This window comes from Callospermophilus lateralis, unplaced genomic scaffold (assembly GCF_048772815.1).
Source record: "Callospermophilus lateralis isolate mCalLat2 unplaced genomic scaffold, mCalLat2.hap1 Scaffold_83, whole genome shotgun sequence".
In the NCBI taxonomy this organism is placed as follows: Eukaryota; Metazoa; Chordata; class Mammalia; order Rodentia; family Sciuridae; genus Callospermophilus; species Callospermophilus lateralis.
In genome coordinates, this window is record NW_027516368.1 from 4,198,309 (window position 1) to 4,217,897 (window position 19,589).

The following is a 19,589-nucleotide window of genomic DNA, read 5'->3' on the forward strand; positions in this document are numbered from 1 at the left end:
CCATGGATTCGGAGGAATCTCTCCTTACTGGAACTCAAGAGTGCAGGCCATTTAATGGACGATTGCACTAATCTGTGTCTTCAAGGTCACTGAAATCTGACTGAGATACTGCGTTGCAAATGGAAAAAAGATTCAGCTGGCCGCCTAACATTTAGAGCTAAAAGCAGCAGCAGCCTTTCCAGGGAGGAGAAAAAACATTTATCTTTCTGTCCTCAGGAGCAATGAGTTTGGCATGATGCCCTCAAGGGTTCAGTGAGATGCTAAGGTGAGTCTGAAACCACATCCTGATACCAATTAGTATGCAAATGATCACCATGAAGTGGGGACAGGGAAGGAACCTGGCGCATATGTTTGATGAATCCCCCCCAGTATTTCTGAGCGAGTTTGTTATTACATGGCTTTCTGGTGGTGACGTTGACCGTGGCACTGGAGGGACCCGTCCCAGCCGAATTATACGCCTTGACAGCCAAGTGATACAGGACGCTGCCTTTTAAATTGGTGATTTTGGTCGATGTCTGATTGCCCACTGTGCAAATTTTTCTAGCGTTTTCCTCTTTGTCATCGTGTCTCCAGTATTTCACCTGAGAAGATAGAAAGATGCTGGAAATCCGACCCACGGGGGACATTTCCAATGTTATCAGGTAATCTTTTTTTTTTTTTTAAATGACAGAGTTAATTTTCTATGACCAATTTAATGAGCAAAGATTTCAGAACAAAGAGATTTGCATGTTCTGAGAAGTTACCCATAAAATTAAGAAAGCCTTCTTTTTTTGGTCTTTGGCTTTTTAAAAATATATGTATATTTTGTTTTTTGCGTAGTAGTAGAGGGACACAGTGTCTTTATTTTATTTGTTTCATCTTTATGTGGTGCTGAGGATCGAACCCAGGGCCTCACCCATGCTAGGCAAGTGCTCCATCACGGGGCTACAGCCCCAGCTCCTGTTTTTGACTTCTTACTGAGAAGCACTGTTGGTTGTTCTCCGTCTTTGCTTTGAGCTCAGGTGATGCTGGGTAAATCAGACCTGAGCTCATAAATGCTTAAAATTGCATATATCCTGAAACACCCCCCTAGAGTATACCAGGGACCAAGGATGGTCTGAACATTTAGTGCTTTCATTAATTCTGAGTCAGACGCCGGGTTCCTAAAACAGACAGCTATGAATGGGAATGAAGGGCAGTTCCCGTCCCAGTGTGTCCTTGAGACCCCACTGAGGGGTACAGACCCTGGGCACACGTGCTTGCCTACCTCATAACCTTCGATCCGTCCTCTATTCTTCTTCAGGGGGGAGGCCCAGGAAACTTCAGTATCAGTCACAGAAAGACTCTTGGCAAAGATACTGGCCGGTGGTTTGGTGGGTTCTGCCGAGAAAGGAATTCAAGTTCTTATGAATCAATCGGCTGCATGAGCACAAACTTCTACAGACGATGTTCATTATAAGGTGCAAAAAATCCGTGGTTCTAGAAAGGTCCTTAAGGATGCCAGGCAAAGTCTCATTCTGTAGAGAGGCAATGACTGACGTGTAGCAGGTGGTGGTCAGGAGGAGACCACTCCAAAGCCTTTGGGATTTCAGTTTGGAGGTGAGTGGTATAGAAGGAACCCAGAACTAGTTTAGTTCAAGGTTTTTCAAAGCCAGCAATTCCTTCAAGGTGGGACTTTTTTTTCTTTTATTTTTCTTTTTTGGTACCAGGGATTGAACCCAGGAATGCTTATCCACTGAGCCACATCCCCAGCCCATTTTATTTTATTTTTTTAAATTTTGAAACAGGGACTCACTAAGATGCTTAGGGCCTTGCTAAATGGCTGAGACTGGCTATAAACTTGTGATCCTCCTGCCTCGGCCTCCTGAGCAACTGGGATGACAGGAGGGCACCACCGTGCTTGGTTGGAACTTGCTTAATGAACACTTGTCATCAGTAGTAATTCTAGTCACTGGATTATGAGAACATAAGAGAAAAGGGAAAAAAAAGACAGTCACCTGCCTTCACTAAGATTCCAGAGAGCTGAACGGACACTAGTTTAGCTTCATGCTGTGGATCTCCATGCTCTTGGACAAGATTTAGCCACGGTTTACCCAAGTCATTTGCATTCTCAGCTAAAAGGACAGGCTGGACCAACTGTTTCCCAAATTTCAGTTATTTTATTTTATTTTATTTGGCAGAGTTTCAGCCTGCATACTGTTTGTATATGAATCTTTCCTTTTGATGGTCTTTTTGAAAGAAAAATCAAGCTTAGCCTTGTTGGCAGCAATAACACTCATGACGTCTTGCATTTGACGGGATGGCTCTATATTTTTTCTAATGCAGCTGAAATCAACGTGCCTCTTTGATTCTTTGAAAAGTTCGTGCGATGTCATTTACAGTCATCTTGTGTACCCCCACCAGAATGCACTCCACCCTTGAGGCCATGTTGAACAAGGAGACCTCCATCTGCCTGGGATAATCGAAGATTCTATTGATGCATTCATGAGTTCAGCATTTACTAAATGTCCGGCACACAGGGGAAAAACAAAGGACCCATCCCCAGGAAACACAGGTGAGTACCTGCCACCAAAATATTCAAAATCTGCAATAGAGTGGGGTGTGAATTAGAATAGAGGAACGTTCGAATACTATAAATATGACCACTAGAAATGAACTGGGAGAAAATGGAGTTATTCCTGCCCTGGCCTGGCCTGGGGAATCAGAGAGAGGCCTTGGTTGTTCAAGTGGAGGCTTAAAGGGCCAATATGAATTCACGAGGTGGGCAGGACAGGGGACGTGTTGCGGCATCTGGGTAAATTCAAAGGATGTGGTCGGGGCACAGAGAATGCACGAAAGCCTGGGAGGGCTGAGGCAGGCGGAAGCCAAGGACAGGTGACAGAGGTCAAGGAGAGGTGACAGAGGCCAAGGAGAGGTGACAGAGGGCTTCAGAACTTAAGGAATGGTTTCTCTCTGGGGGGAAAAACTTGACCGCATCTTCACTGAGTCCAAAGTATATAGCTCAACTTCCACACGTTTCAATATGGTCCCATTCTGAACAGCAAAACAGCAAAGAGAAGCTGGAGGTGGTGGTGCACGCCTGGCATCCCAGCAGCTTGGGAGGCTGAGGCAGGAGGATGGCTAGTTCAAAGCCAGCCTCAGCAACTCAGTGAGGCCCTTAGCAACTCAGTGAGACCCTGTCTCTACATAAAATACAAAACAGACCTGGAGGTGTGGCTCAGCAGTTAAGCACCCCTGGGTTCAATCTCTGGTACCAAAAAGAAAAAAAAAAGAGAAGTACCCAGCACAGATTATAAAAACAGAAGTGGTGTCAGGAAATGCATGTTTCTACTCTGCTATTTGCTTAAGGAGATAAAAATATAATTTAAAAAAGCAATGACGTAGATAGGTAGGTAGATTCAAAGAGAGACGAGATCTTAAGTGACCGTTGGAATCTGGGCCCTCTGCGACAATAATGGACAGCCATGTACATGGTTTTATATGCAGTATTTTTATATACATCTTTTGATAATGAGCCACATTTAAAAAAATGATACCAGGGATTGAACACAGGGGTGCTTGACCACTGAGCCACATCCCCAGCCCTATTTTGTATTTTATTTAGAGACAGGGTCTCCTTGAGTGGTGTAGGGTCTTTGTGAGTTGCTGAGGCTGGCTTTAAACTCGAGATCCTCCTGCCTCAGCCTCCCGAGCCGCTGGGATGACAGGCATGAGCCACTGTGCCTGGCACGAACCACATTTTTTTTCACACGATACTTTTCTCAAATCCAGATGCGCCTTTGATCCACGTGTTCCGTATGTCCTAAACTGACAGTCTGGCCTCCCTAAAAACTTGAGCGTTGAAGAAACATCAGCTTTGTCCAGGAAACACACGGCGTACCTTCTTCTGCAGAATACACCAGGGTGGTGGGGCTGAAGGGTCCTTCTCCCTTGTTGTTGAAGATACCCACTTTAACCTCGAAGGGAGAGAAGGGGCGCATGCTCTCGTTCGTGAACATGTATCTGGAGGCGTCGGCCGAGGCCAGCACCGTGACCATCCAGATCATCTTCCCATGGGGCCGGAAGGCTACCACGTAGCCAAAGCCTCTGCCGTTCTGCAACTCCTCGGGCATTCTCTGGGCACCCTCTGGGAACGAGAGGAGGTGGTGGCCTTCAGAAATCCCAGCAGTTTGATTCCAAAGCCAACACCCAAACCCGATTGTCTACCTTCTTCCCTTCTCTGCTTCTTACGATTATATCAAGTTTTTTTTTTTTAATTTAGGGTGGGCCAGTAATCTACCTAACATATTCAGGAGGTTGGAGATTGACAGCCGGCTTAAAGCACTCAGTGACAATCTGCAGGGGACCCTTGGGCTCCGAGGGTCACTCCCAACTCTGACCTTGAAAGGAGATAGTTGGGGGAAATGCCACGCCCCACCCCCAGCATCTCCCTCTAGTGCCAAAGTGTCTTCACTGGGCCAAGGGACCTAGACCATCTTGGCCTCTCAGGCAGGACCTTCCTGCTCAGAGGAGAAGAGCTCAGCTCCAGGGTGGGGGGGTGAGGGATTGCTTCCACTGCTGGGGCTCGGAGGAGAGGAAATGATTTCATTTTTACAGCCACAGACTAGAATCTTTCAAAAACATTAAAGGACCCTTTTCTGAAAGTGCCTCGCCTTCTCTCTCAAAATCAATTTTTTTAATAAATTGGTGACTAACCTTCCTTCAGGTTGTTTTTTTTTTTAATGCCTCCTAATCCAGCAGCAAAACCAATTGCTGGGCGAGTCTGCTGGTGCTGAGCTAAATCTCTGGCCGGCAGATGCTTTAAATCAATTGACCATGTAGCAATTCAGGAAGAAAAAAAAAACCCTGGTTTTCTCTGAACCTTTTTCTTTAATTTCTCTCTCTCTCTCTCTCTCTCTCTCTCTCTCTCTTTTTAATAACTTGTGTTGGCTTCTCTTTCCTGATTCTTTTTTCCTGAGATGAATCAAATGAAAAAAAACTTGCCTGCACCATGGATGGGCTAGCACCTTCATTTCCTGCTACCCATTAGCTAGGGGAAAGGAAGCGCTGGTACTTGAATGGATTTTAGCGGCTCAAGACAGGGGGGAAGGCTTCCCAGCTACGTCTGAAAGAATACAATGGCCCAGACCAATGCCCTGTGGTGTCATTTACCTCCCAAGTTATAACCAGTTCAGATTTGCTTCCTCCACCACCGCTGACGTTGGCCGGGGTGACTTCAGGAACTGCATAGGAGACACAGAACAAGTCATGTCACACAAGCGATGGCAGATGACTGCTGGGGAAGCCTGGTGGCTTCCTGGTGGCTCACGGCCAGCCAATACTCGGATACACACACCTTCAAGGAGGTGAAGTGTACGTGGCTCTCATAGCTCTCAGTTACCTGTTTCTCATTCAGCAAGGGGGCATGTCTGACCCATGGCTCAGCTGGATCCCCAGAGATCCAGGGGTTCCAGGGAGGAGTAAAGAACAGAGGTGCGTGCGTTTCCAAGCTTGGTGAGGTGTTTATTATCCACGTGGTGATAACACAAAGGGAACAGGGGACCCTCTCTGCTCAGGCAGAGCTTACAATCCAGGTGGAGGGCAAGGGCGTGGGGGGATCGTTTATAGAGCCAATCCACGGCACAGTTCAGCAGAGACAGAATGAAGAGGAGCTGAGGTGTTCTGCAGCAGCAGGTTGCTGGACGGGGTGGGCTAATGGCTTCTCAGAAGAAGGTGAGCTTTGAGCTGGGTGCTGGAGGAAGCGGTGAGCAGAGGGTGACCCCTGGCTCACTGTCTTAACCTCTTTGATCCCCACTTTTCTCTGTAAAAGAGGGGGAAATTGGGCTGGTTTCCTCCCCAGGGTTGCTGAGTGGAATTAATTCAAGTATAATTTTGCAGGGGGCAAAGGAAGCCTCGGGTTAGCTGGGCTATCATGACGTGACTGCAAGACTTCAGGCAGAACTGTCCACAAGGTCAGGCTGGGGTATGTAACTGGACAGTGGGGGGTGTGTCCTGGTTAAAGTCAAGGACCTAGATTTAGATGGATTTTGTTTGTTTGTTTCTCTTCCCTGAGAGTAGGGTCAGATTTCTTATTTGCTTAGGAACATTGCTAGTGCTAGTCCTTCAGAAACCATTCGGCTTATCTCTACAAAGACCACCGATGTGGGTGCACCACTTCACAGGAGAGAAGTCTGGCCCAGATGAAGAGGTGTTCTCTCCCTCTGCTCAAACTGTCTCCAGATGTTCTAAGTCTTAGCTCCTGGGATGGTTTAGACCCCAGGAAAATTCTAGAGGAGCTTTCTGGAGACATTTTTTTCCTTTGCCGTCAGTGATCTCTGTGAGAGGATGTCATTTCAAATGTGGGTTTGGGGATTTATTTTTAATAATCCCATTAGGATCTTGGTGACCTCTGAACCCATGAAGAATGACTTTTTTTGAGGGGTGGGGATGAGGGATTGAACTCAGGGGCACTCAGCCACTGAGCCACATCCCCAGCCCTATTTTGTATTTTATTTAGAGACAGGGCCTCACTGAGTTGCTTAGCACCTTGCTTTTGCTGAGGCTGGCCTTGAACTTGCGATCCTCCTGCCTCAGCCTTCCAGACTGCTGGGATGACAGGCGGGCGCCACTGCACCCAGCAAGAGTTGGATTTTGAAAGCGCTTCTTGCTCTACCAGTGAACCCAACGTGGAAGACCCAACTGGTGATCACAACTCACTGCCTGCCCAGCTCACCTCCTGCTGGCCTGATTTCTGATCTTTTAAAATCGTTTCAGGGGAAGAACATGCTAATACACAGACTCCTCTGGTGGGAAGAGTAGTGAAGAATTGAAAGCCCCTCCAAGGAGCAGCTGCTGCTGGAACAGTTGAGGTCAATCCCAGGGGGGCTACTCACGGGCCTCTTCCGTCCTCCGCTTCTCCGAGGGCCGGCTGGGCTCTCCAATGCCAATCACGTTGGCTGCGACGGTACGGAATTCGTATTCGACCTAAGGGTTCAAGCCCACCACTGTCGCAGTGAATGTCTTCCCATCAGTGAGTTCTGGGACTGCAAGATATCACAAGATGAGGTGGTTTCGCAGGATTCCCAGAAAACAAATAAACCAATGCAGATCCCATGTTGGGAGGATAGGAATGTCCATCTATCCATCTGTCTGTCATCCATCTATCACCTCATTCAGGGCCTGGTAGGTGGTTTGATGGTGGCTGTATAAATTGCTATTACAGAGAGTAACCCCCAAGCTCTGTTCAACTAACACACTCAAATCAGATGCCACCAGATGACCTCATAAAAATGCAAAGCCCTCCAAGCTTGAAGCTACCTGACCGGGACTATTCTTAGGATCAACTAACAGGTTTTCCTGCATGGACTATATAGGGAAGCTTTCCTTCTGACAGCTATCCAATGGGTCAGGTAAAACTGTTGTGTCTGTTCTTACAGAATTCTTACTGCGCCCGTTTAGCAGAAGCTGTAGAGAGATAGCAGTCAAGGCTAGAAGTCACTGCCTACCTTCCAGATGCTTCTAAAACACTCCCGGGACTCAATAGAAACTCAATGTTACCACGGAAACCTGTTTCTGAGATTCGATTAAGCTAAAATGAAAAAAAATAAGAAAGTAGGGGTTGTTCAAATCAATAGTTTATATAAATTGCATAAAATTGGGTCCCACTACATTAAAACGTGGAGGCCACACAGGCAGCCCTCGGGGACTATAGAAATGTGTAACTTTCTTGCAGGAATTACCCGTTCATCCAACCTTCTGCTCAAATGAACCTAAATTTAAAAATGAGATACTGACAGAGGTGTAAGAATTAGGACCCCAAAGCAAAATGATTATGAAACTTTAAGAAATATAGGGAGTAGTATATCATAATTATAGAAAATAATAAAAAGTTATTTTAAAAAGGAAAGAAGGTGAAAATATTACTGCCACTAAGGATAATCCGGAAAAAAAATTTATGCTAAAATTTGTAAGACAATTTTAAATATTTCACACCTCTTCATCCCCAAATCTATCCATCTAAACTGAGAGGCAACAGTTCAAAAGGCTCCTAGAGACTGCTTTCTGGAAAGTTATGCAGAAGCTTTACTAAGACTGGATTAAAGCCTGGCATATTACTGAGGCCCTAAGCAACTCAGTGAGACCCTGTCTCAAAATAAAATGGAAAAAAAAAATAGGGCCAGGGGCTGGGCAGAGTGGTGCACACCTGTAATACCAGCGGCTTGGGAGGCTGAGGCAGGAGGATCGTGAGTTCAAAGCCAGCCTCCGCAACAGTGAGGCACTAAGCAACTCCGTGGGACCCTGACTCTAAGTAAAATACAAAATAGGGCTGGGGAGGGGGCTCGGTGGTTGAGCACTGCTGATTTCAATCCCCAGTAAAACTCCCTCCCCATCAAAAAAGGCCAGTGATGTGGCTTAATGGTTCAGCGCCCTGGGGTTCAATTCCCAGCACCACACACACACACACACACACACACACACACACACACACACACACACAAATGAATGAATGAATGGATGAATGAATGAGTAAATAAATAAATAAAAATATAGAAAAAGGTGAGGGATGTGGCTTAATGGTTAAGTGCCCTGGGGTTGAATTCCCAGTACCAAAAATAAATAAATAAATAGAAATAAGGTTGGCACAACCCACGGCTTCCCAACCTACCACAGTGGTACAACGATGATTTTTAATGAATACACAGATGCATGCAATTTTTTTTAATAACCAGTTTTAAATTCGTTAAGGAGCAAAGAAAAAAACCAGTAACAGACCTATCACTTCACAGATACTATTGCTTAAGAGAAGCAAAAAACAACAAAACAAAATAAAACCCCAAACCCCAACGAAGCATCAGTTGTTATAGAGAAAACTAGTAAGTCACTGACGGCCACAGCGGGCTGAGGTCTGGGAGACCCGGCCACACTGCATCATTTGCAGTTGACCCTTGGCTCCTGCCCCAGTTGGCTGTCTGTCCGTCTCACTGTGCTGTGGAAATCCCCGAGAGACACCAGCACCCAGCACCCAGCGTGGTACCTGTACTGACTGCCTGCCATCCCACGGAGAATGGAGTCCTGACTTGGATGACATACATGGTGATGGGGCTGTGGTTGTCAGGCCCCGGTCTCCAGGACAGCTGGGCAGTGGTGTCTGTGATCTCATCTACGGTCATGGCCTCTGGGGGACCCGGAGGACCTGGCAAAGAATGAGACTCCAGGAGTCGGATCAGTATGGCAGATGACCTGGTAAATGACGCACCAGATGGCTGATCCCCTCCCCGACTCCTCACTTAACAGATCCTTTATGACCACCTGCTAGGGGTTGGGACCTGTGCTGGGCTCTGGAGCTACACAGATCAAGGAGGCGTGCCCCTGGCTTCCAGGGGTAATAAGGAAAGCCACCACACAACCAGAGCCTTACAGGAGAGTATTTGTCCTGATGCGAGGAGAGAATATCGGGCCACCTTAGGGTCCAAGTTCATTCCTCCATTTTTTATATACATGTGTGGGTTCCTCCTGGGGGTCATGGGCACCGCTCTCTGGGGACACGGTGGTGACCAAAGATAGACAGTTCTTCCTGGTTTCGTGATTATTCTCTGCTGAAAAGGGTCCTTTCGGTCACCAAGGATGTGGATTGGAGCAGAACTAGCTTTAGAACTTTGAGGGTCACTGCCTTGCTCTGTAAAACTCTGCTGCCCGGGGATGACTAACACCCTAGCTCCTCCCATGTCCAGGAGGGCCACACGCTGGTGTGCAAGTGGATGGCTGTGAATAGGGGCAGCGCTCCTGAGTCACAGACTCCTCTTTCTTCAAAGCAATGTCAGAACTGGGTGAGCGTCTGAAGGTCCTCCTTGGTCCTCTCGGCAGGTCACCGCTGTGTTTTTCTTCTCACCCCTCCCAACACTCCTTGTTTCTGACCAAGCCCTTAAGCCTTTAAGGAGGGGAAATCAGACTTACATGAAAGCGTGGGAATGATTAAGAATCAGAGGAGTGGAGAGCAACTGGCAGGAAGACTAAAGAGCAACAGGCACAGGGCAAAGACCCAACCAGATGCATCCTAGTTTCCAACGGGGAAATTTCTGCCCAGGCAGAAACAAGACTCAACTGAGCATCTCAGGAGAGACGGGGGTCGTCAGGGGACAGGATGACACATCTCGTACCCATCTGACAAGTGGAAGGAGATACTCCTAGGAGGGGTTTGCTGATCTCCAGGAGAGATCAACTGATTGCCCTCCCCAAGTACCACTGGGCCATGTCCCAGGGACAGGGAAAAATAAAGAGACCCCACTCAGAGGGTGCAAAGTCGGATTCAATTTCCCCCAGACTTTGCCCGGGGATTCACCGCTTCTCCCTGTAGGGGGCGCCCTAACGTCCTCTTTCCTTTTAAAATACACCATCTTTATAGATGCACGGATGACACCAGATTTATCTTCTCCTTCTAACTCTTGGCTAAGGAATCTGGAAATCTGCTCACGGAAACTGATCAATTTTCCATGGTGACATTTCAGCCTGTCCACCTAATGTCACCCAGCTGGGGCTGAGGCAACCTTGGGTCTTGGAGATTCTTATCAACCAGGTGAATCTAGACAACAATATCCTCTTCTTCCTCTCTCTCCTTCACCTCTCCTCTTCCTTCCTTCCTTTCTGTTATGGTTTAGACGTGATCTGTCCCCCAAAAGACAATGTAAGAATATTCAGAGGGGGGATGATTAGATTGTGAGAGGTGTGACCTGATCAGTTGGGTTAATCCACTTATGTGGATTAAATGGGTGGTAACTGTAGGCAGATAGAGTGTGAATGGAGGAGGTAGGTCACTGGGGTATGCCTTTGGGTTTACATATTGTCCCTGGTTAGCAGAGCTAGCGCGCGCGCTCGCGCTCTCTCTCTCTCTCTCTCTCTCTCTCCCCTTCCTGGTCACCATGTCTTGAGCTGCTTTCCTGCCTCAAGCCCGTCTGCCATGATGTTCTGCCTCACCTCAGGCCTACAGCTGTGGATCTGGCTATCTTTGGAGTAAGACCTCTGAATCCAGGCACTAAAATAAACTTTTCTTCCTCTAAATTGTCCTCCTCCGGCCTCTTTATCATAGCAATAAAAAGTTGACTGAAACACTTCCTTCCTTCCCCTCTCTCTTCCTTTCTGGATACCTCAACCTAGCCCTTCCATCCTTTGTTTCTTTATGGGTACTGCTTCAATGGGCCTTCAGAACCCAAAGATCACAAAATGGAAACGTGTTCCCTCCACACTCCTCAAATATCACCACGGACAGGAAGTATCTGAGACCACCATGGGCCCCCATGTGTAAGAAGGAAATGTAGAGGGTCGTAAGAATTTGACCTTTGGAGAAAAAAATGGTATTTTCAGGACTTTGTTTATTTTTCTTTATCTTCCTGACCCCACCCCCACCAACCTGTGTAGTTATGACCTGAAGGAACGTTTGCTAACTTTTGTTTTTAGGGAAGTTGGGTCTCTTTCAAAATGATGACATGTGCAACTGTCCGTCCTTTGAGCAAAATGATAACATGGTCAGGGGTGCATATAAGTTGTTTTTTTTTTGTGACAAACAAGAGCAGAGGGACGGTTGGGTTGAGACTGGTGTCTGCTGCTTGCTCAGGGGTGGCCTTTGAAGGTGCTGCTATGGATTGAGGAGAGGGGGAGTCCCAGCTCTCAAAGCCATACTCGATTCAAACATCAAAATCTCTCACAGGCTCCTGTAAGGGTCTCTCTACTGTAATGTGCAGAAAGTCTGCCAGACAAAGCAGGAGGAGATAAGATAAGAGATCAGGGTTTAAAATGGCATATTAATTTATTGGCCTTATTAGCTGATTAGAACTAGATTTTCTTTTAGGCTGCATTTGCAACTTCGATGTTATTCTCTGTGAAATGAAGTATACAATATCATTTAAGAACTTCAAGTATTACTGATTTAAATATTTATCAGTCTAATTTATTGGCGTTTAAACGGCTGATCTGAACATTATCCTAATTAAATAGAGGATAAATCTCCAGCAATAGAATCCTTTTGTCCCTAAGGAGAGAGCAGATCGACTCTGGTATATATTTTTTCTTTTTAAGTAGCATTAAACACGTTTCTGTTAAGATATTCTGTGGGCAGATCAACCTAAGTTATAAGATTTTTTCCCCTCTTATCTGCACCATGACAGAATGATTTTTTTAAAAGGCAATTTAAAGGTAACCAAAGCATACATGAAATAAATGCTATTTTTCTTTAACCTATCTTTAACCTTAGCACCTTTAAGGTGATAATTCCTACAAATCTATCTCCCTGTCACCTTCTACCTAGAGGATACAGCGCAGAATTGGAGGTATTTCCCACCATGCCTTGTTCCCTGGTTCACCCTGCCTCCAATGCTGATCTCCTGGGTCTTTATTTTCTTGCTCTAGAAGCTCCACCTGAGCTCAGCCAGCTGGCTAAAGAGGGCTCGACACCTATAGTTAGGAATTCTGACCAAGGTGCTGCAAGCCAAGATATTATTTTCATGTTCTGGGTTGGCTTTATCTTGATTTTTATTTTCTTTATTCAATTTTGTTTATGGTGCTGGTGATCCCACCCAGGGTCTCATGCATGCTAGGTCAGCCTGCTTATCCCTGACCTACCCTCCTGACCCAGTTTTTATTTTTAATACTTTAGAAAATCCCCAGCATGCACCAGCCTGATTCTGGTATGCACACTGGTTCACCAGTACTTTAATTTTTATTTAAAGGTATTTCTTGAAAATACACTAAGCGGAACTTGGATCGGGCCCCGTGGGTGTAGCTTAGCTTAGGTCCAGGTTACATCAAGTTGGCGACACTCAAGAGATTCGCACAAATGCTAGTTTTTGCTATTCACCTCAGCTTATTCGCTACATCCTAGGCAACCAAAGGGGTGTTTCCTGTCACCCCTAAAGTGATATTTAAAAAAAACAAACTCAATTAGTTTTACAAGAAAAAAATGAATCTGGTAGCAGTCTGATATAAACTTCTTAAACTACTGTTCAAATAGCCGGCTGCCCAGAACACTATGGGTTAGCCCAGAGGAGACCCAGAAAGGCCCAGGTGAAACCCCTTTGGAGACTATTGGCTTTGGTTAATCTTAGGTCATTCTAGGAAATCACAGGGACCCCAGCTGCCCTAATTTGGGGGTGCTTGCAGGTGTCACTTTCAGTATAAAGAAACTGGGCTTGCTTGTTATAGCTTCTGACATTGACCCAGGAGGAACTTCTGGAGACTTCTGGGGACTGGTGACATGTAGCTCACGTCTTTTTTTTTTTCCCTCCATACTTGGAAACCACTGAGGTCTTAGAACTCTGTGCCAGAGTACATATCACAAAAAATGTTTTAAAGACAAAAGAGCGGGGGGGGGGGTGGAAAAAAAATCCAATACCTCTTACAATCAGGTCTGCTGTAGCCGATAACTTGTCCACACTGGTTTGGACCATGCAGACGTATTTCCCAGCATGCTTCAGTTGGATGTTTCGAATCATCAAATCTCCAGCTGAATCCTGCTGATAAAGTAGGGGAAAGTGGGCTACAATTACTTTTTAATGAGCTCTAAACATCCTCCGCACATGAAAGACAGGGTGACAAATGGATTTATTTTTACGCCGGCCAATGACAACATTAGCGACGCAGGCCGTGGCCTGTGGATGCTCCTGATTGTCACATCGCAGCACCAACGCCTTCTGATGGCACCTTCCAGAAATTTCAGGTGTGTGGCCTCTCAGGCTCCCTGGAGCAGTTCTGCCACTATAAGGTGGCTCCTGATCTGGTCCTGGGGGTTTCTCCAAAATGTCCTCTCCCTGCCCTCCGCGTTGGCATTCCCACACTTTGCAACTCCACATTTAGAAAGAGGAAGCAAACCGCTCCCTCCTCATTTGGAGGCGTTTGGCAATTTCCTGCACAGCCTTGTTCTACAGCCAGCAATTTTGATTGCTCCCAGGTTTGAATTAAAGGATTATGAAGACCAGGCTCTCCAGGGAAACCTCCCATCACCTAGTGTGGAACGGGTGCTAATTTGTTTTCCAAATGCCAAATGCATGTTTGATTAGCAGATGAATAGGACTAATTACATCCCTGGGTCTAGAGATGTCTCTGTGCCCCATAAATATTTCTACAGCATTCAACAGCGTGGGACTTTTAATAAACAGGAGAGGTTCCCTCCTCAGGCTGGCACAAAGGTGGCATTTGAATGAAGGACTCTTGTTTCTTATCCCTGTTCATCAAGAGCCTGGTGAACATCTGTTCAAGCATAGGTCCATCCCACAGGCCAGGTGTTGAGATGCTCTGCCTCTTTCCAAACTCCCAAAGAATAGCAGAATAATTTATGGTCTACCGGCCCACCCGAGTTTTCCCCTTCCAACCTCCAGAATGGAAAGCGGACCCAGATCCTGAAGTGCTCCTTCTGCAAATGGCCACCATCCTGGTGAGACTCAATGGTATTTTGCATATGGCGGCTACTTTTCAAGTGCTTTATTTCTGTTAACTCACTAAACACGTTCTGAGAGGCAGGCACTCTTTTGATTTCACAGAAGAGGAAACTCTGCTACAAACAGGTGAGGTGACTTGCCAACGGTCACTTAGCTACTAAAAATCGGGGCCAGATTTGAACCCCTACAGTCAGCCACATAGTCCCCATTCTTAATAATATTTTGCTATAGGACTCTCTAGAAAGACCTTATTCTCACTGGGAGTCAGCAAGTCCTGAGTTCCTATCCTGTGTGTCAGTAGAACCCATCACATTTATATTTACCAAAGACAATGGAAGAAGCTACCAATGACTGTCGGGGGATTAGCACAGAGGCCAAAGCACAGAGCAAAGGGAACGCTCAAGTTTGGTACTTAGTTGTCTTGGGCTGACCCCTGCTGTGTGATTTCATCTAAGTCTCTTAATCTCTCTGGACCTTAGTTTATTGACCTTTGAAAGATGGATGTCTTGCTCCACTGTGCTGTGGGGTTGAGAATCAAATCAGATTGTGCGGCTACTCAAAATCCTTTTTACAGACTGTGAAGCACACCGTAAATTTAAACTGGTATTATTGATGGTCATCATCAATTTTCTTTCTGAAACAATCATGTCAAAGACCTTAAAGCTAACTCAAGAAGAGGTATGAAATTTTTTTTTTTTAAATCTGAAAGTCTCTTACTTATAACACTTAGGATTTTCATCCAGTTTTTACTGTGCACTGACCATGTCTCAGTAACAGGAGATAATAGATGCTCAACTTATTTCCTATGGATTCTGTGGGGATTAGGGAGCTAATATATAAGAAGGTGCTTTTTAAATTATTAGGCAAATAGAAGGAATTATCATTACCACCACCATCATCAATATTATTATTATTATTATTGTTTTGACACCAGGGATTGAACCCAGGGGTGCTTAACCACTGGGTCACATCCCCAGCCTTATTTTGTATTTTATTTAGAGACAGAGTCTCACAGAGTTGCTTAGCACCTTGCTAAATTGCTGAGGCTGGCTTTGAACTCACGATCCTCCTGCCTCAGCTTCCCAAGTTGCTGGGATTACAGGTGTGTACCACCGTGCCCGGCTATCAGTATTATTATTAATGATTTTTTTTACCTAAGATATTTTGACTGGGGAAACATAATATTCAAGTGACATATAACACTTGAATAGAGGTTTGGATTAAAAACCAGCCTCCCATAGGGAATATGAAAGGTGCATTGATTTTAAGACAGAAGCCATGTTGGCAGTAAGGACATGCCTATACCATCTCCTTAATTCACTGGGACTTGAATGTCAAAGAGACTTCCTGTGGCCTGTCTCGGAGCACAGCAACCTACCATATGCTCTCTGATTTTGGGATTTAGTACATGCTCTAGTGATTCACCAATTTTGACCAGATTTGTATCTTTAAAATGAAACAAATATATATATATATATATATATATATATATATATATATATATATATATATATATATATATATATATATATAAATAGGATCGAAGTAAGAATTTCCTAGAAAGAGACTTTCCCTTGGAAACAACCAGACCAAACTGTTTAGGGAGATCTGCACTGATGCTCTTACCCAGGACGACAGGGCCATCTTATCCCATTAACCCCCACCCCATGGTCTGTTCTCTTCCCGACAGAGCCCTTGAAAGTGTCAGAGGAAAGGCGGTCAGTTCTGGTACAGCATAGAGGCCACATGTGAGTGATTACGAGGACATCCAATTTGATTGTCCCGCCTCTATTCTGATTGGAGAAGACATTTTTTTATAACTACTTCTCTTGCCCAAGAAATTGGTTTTAATGTTCAAACAACTCTTCTGCTTAATATAGACAGGATTTTCTCAACTTGCATTTCCTGTAATCACAACTAGTGTTATCCTTCCTCCGCGTAATAGAAGCACTAAAGTTTATGCAGTATTTCTTTTGAGGTAGGCACTGGGATTTGCATTTTTTTTTTTTAGACCTCGAGGTATTTAATAGCTTCAATGCCCTCATGAAATAGGTAATGATCTTGTCACTTAGCCACAGTGATTCAGCGGAACCCCGTGGAAGAGGTCCAGAGTAGTTCAGATGGGCCGTGTCATCCAGCCTCTCTCAACCAGGGTTCCAAGAGACAGTCCCTAATGAACTGCGACTTCTATTTGATGCAATGCATGAACTTCTCTCCTATTTATCTGAAATGGTGCCAGTTGGATTCTATGCTGAGAAGAAGAGAAAAAAATAGTCATTCAAATTGTTCCGCAGAATTCTGTAGCTGGAACTCATTTGAGAAAGTCGGCCTGCATGTCATCAGACGTTCGGTAGAAGAGATGCCCCTTCATGTCCTGGATGGTGAGCTTTAAGCCATTTATACTCAACCTAAAGCAGGTAAGATAATGTGCAAATCAGATTATGTTGGAAATGTAGGGGGTGGGGAGGGCTTTTCAAATTATAGCTCCATTTTTGAATTCTGCTGTATTTTGATTAGGTGCCTCCAAAATAATGGCAGCCAGAAAGAATCTTCATTACCAATAGGAATGCAGAGCTGGGTTAGGGCAAAGAAAAAAATTTTTTTTGAGAATGATATTTTTGTTTGTTGGTTTGGTTCTAAGGATTGAACCCAGGGGCACTTTACCACTGAGCCACATCCTCATGCCTTTTTATTTTGAATTTTGAGACAAGGTCTCATTAAATGGATGAGGCTGATCTCAAACTGGCAATCCTCCTGCCTCAGCCTCCTGAGTGGCTGGGATTACATGCACAAACCATGTTGTCCAGTTTCAGAATGATTCTGATAGACACAAACTGTCAATTGTTTCTAGATTTAACCTTGTTATGTATTTATTGATAAAGTGCACCGTGAAAAGTAAGGCCTTTCAAAAATCAAGTACTTGAATTAAAATTACCTGCAAATAATACATAGCCTCACCAGACTTTTAGAATCAAGAAAGCAAATCCTAAATTTGCAACCATGAGTCTTCTACAAGAGCTAAGGGGAAGGACAATTAGTAGCCTAAAGAGATATGAGGTGACTATTCTGAAGTTCTTTCTCTAATCAGGTCTAGGGTCAAGAGCATGGATTGGGGCACAGAGCTTGGGACTTTGAAGTTTAAAACTGAGTGTGGCAATCTAGGAACTGGAAGAATGTGACTCCTAGGAGCGTCAGTCTCCTCCTTCACACACAGGAACACATAACCCGCCTGTGGAATTGCTGTGCAGAGTTGACAGCAGACTTGTGGACAGGGTGACGTTAATGCTTACCCCTCCGACTCTTTCAAAGTGTTCCCCATCTCAGTCGAAGTCTATCAGGTGTCCATTAAAGGACCACGTGAAGACGATGTCCAGGGAGTGATCATGGGTCACCTGGCATGGCAGGACGATGCTCTCTCCCACCGTGACGTCCATGCTGGAAGGGGGGACCATCACCCTGGTGGGATCTGAGAGTGGAAACAAGACCAGAGACAGACAGCATGGTGGGCCTCCAACCCCGCACCCAGGAGCAGGCAGGAGTGGCTTGGCTTTGGTCATCTGGGAATCCCAGATGTGAGCCAGGAAGTCGTTTTGAAGACAAAAAGATGAAACTGCTCATTATGTGAACTTTCCCCAAGTGACAGAACCCAGCGGGGGAGCCCTGAGGTTAGATCTCTGCAGATGCTCAGGGAAAACAGAAAGAAGACTCTAGTAACTTTGCATTTTCAGTAAAGTTACACTCGACCACTGAGCCACATCCCCAGCTCTATTTTGCATTTTATTTAGAGACAGGGTCTCCCTGAGTTGCTGAGTATCTCACCTTTGCTGAGGCTGGCTTTGAACTCGTGATCCTCCTGCTTCAGCCTCCAGAGCCCCTGGGATTCCAGGCATGTACCAGCGTGCCCAGCTAATCAATTAGTTCTTAAGGTCAATATTTACATGACAGTTTTGCTGAGGGCGGACAGGCTTGCTGATTGGAGACAGTTCATATACTCCCAAGTTATATTCACAAACACCTAATTACTTGCCCTCCGAGGCAAGATGATCTCATCACGTGTGTCAGAGAGCACAAGGGCGGCAAAGGGTTTGAATCAAATATAAAGGCCGAATCACTGCCTACAGGATCCACATTCTGGATTCAGCCCATATTCCAGAAAATTCTCAATACTAAACCCAAACCAAACCAATCACGGCAAATAAGATGAATCCAAATCAGACCAGGCAACAAGAGAATATGACAGATTCTCTCCTATAGTCGCAGACCTATGTTTCCGGCTGTGAATTAGACGACTATTCACAAAGTGAACTTGTTTAGATGAAAATCTCCTCTGGAAAATTTGAGCTGATCTTTCATAGGGGACTTTAATTTTGGTATCGCGTTTTCTTTTTAAATTGACACTCGATGTCTGTGCCTGTTTATAGGCTGCGATGAGGTGTTCTGATGCGCGTCTGTATTCTGTACTAACCAAATCCATTCCCTTCTGTCAATCATCTCCAGTATTTATTGGGGGGCCCTAGTTCTCATCAACCCACGCTCACATTCCCGCTACCAAGACACTATTGGTCACAGAGTTCTTCCCTTTTACTCAATCATGGAGAGAAAACACCTCTGGTTGTTATAAAGAGAAGTCTCGGTCCTAAGCAGTCTATCATCAAGTGGTAGAATATGCTTTGGCTTGTTTCCCCCCAAATAGGGCAAAATTGTGATAAGTGGGATGATGCACTTCTAGTCACTACGGGATGAGTGACATTTCTGAAATGAGAAGTGAATAGCGGGTCCTGCTGGTGACGAGGTAATGGGACAGAAATCCCCTTATTTCAATGCCTAAAGCTTTTTGTAAGCCACATAATAAAAATCTATTGATTCACTAACCCTCAGGAATAGGTAGGTACAGCCCAGGATTTTTATTTTATTTATTTTATTTTTCGACTGGGGGAAGGAGGTAAGAGCAAATCTTATTGTAAGCAAGATTCTAGGAAGAGCCCCCGCCTTTGGGGAATTTTTTTTTTTTTTTTATTTTTTGGTGTCAGGGCCGCTTAGCCACTGAGCCACATCCCCCACCCTTTTTATATTTTATTTTGAAACAGGATCTTATTAAGTTGGTGAGGGCCTCACTCAGTTGCTGAGGCTGGCTTTAAACTTGCCATCCTCCTGTCTCAACCACCTGAGCTTCTGGATGACAGGTGGGCACCCCTGTGCCCAGCGAAA

At 45.2% G+C, this 19,589-nt stretch overlaps 1 pseudogene; it reads right to left on the bottom strand.

The window, feature by feature from the left end:
• LOC143641044 (contactin-4-like) overlaps positions 1-19,589 on the bottom strand; it is a 44,514-nt pseudogene that overhangs the window by 11,375 nt on the left and 13,550 nt on the right.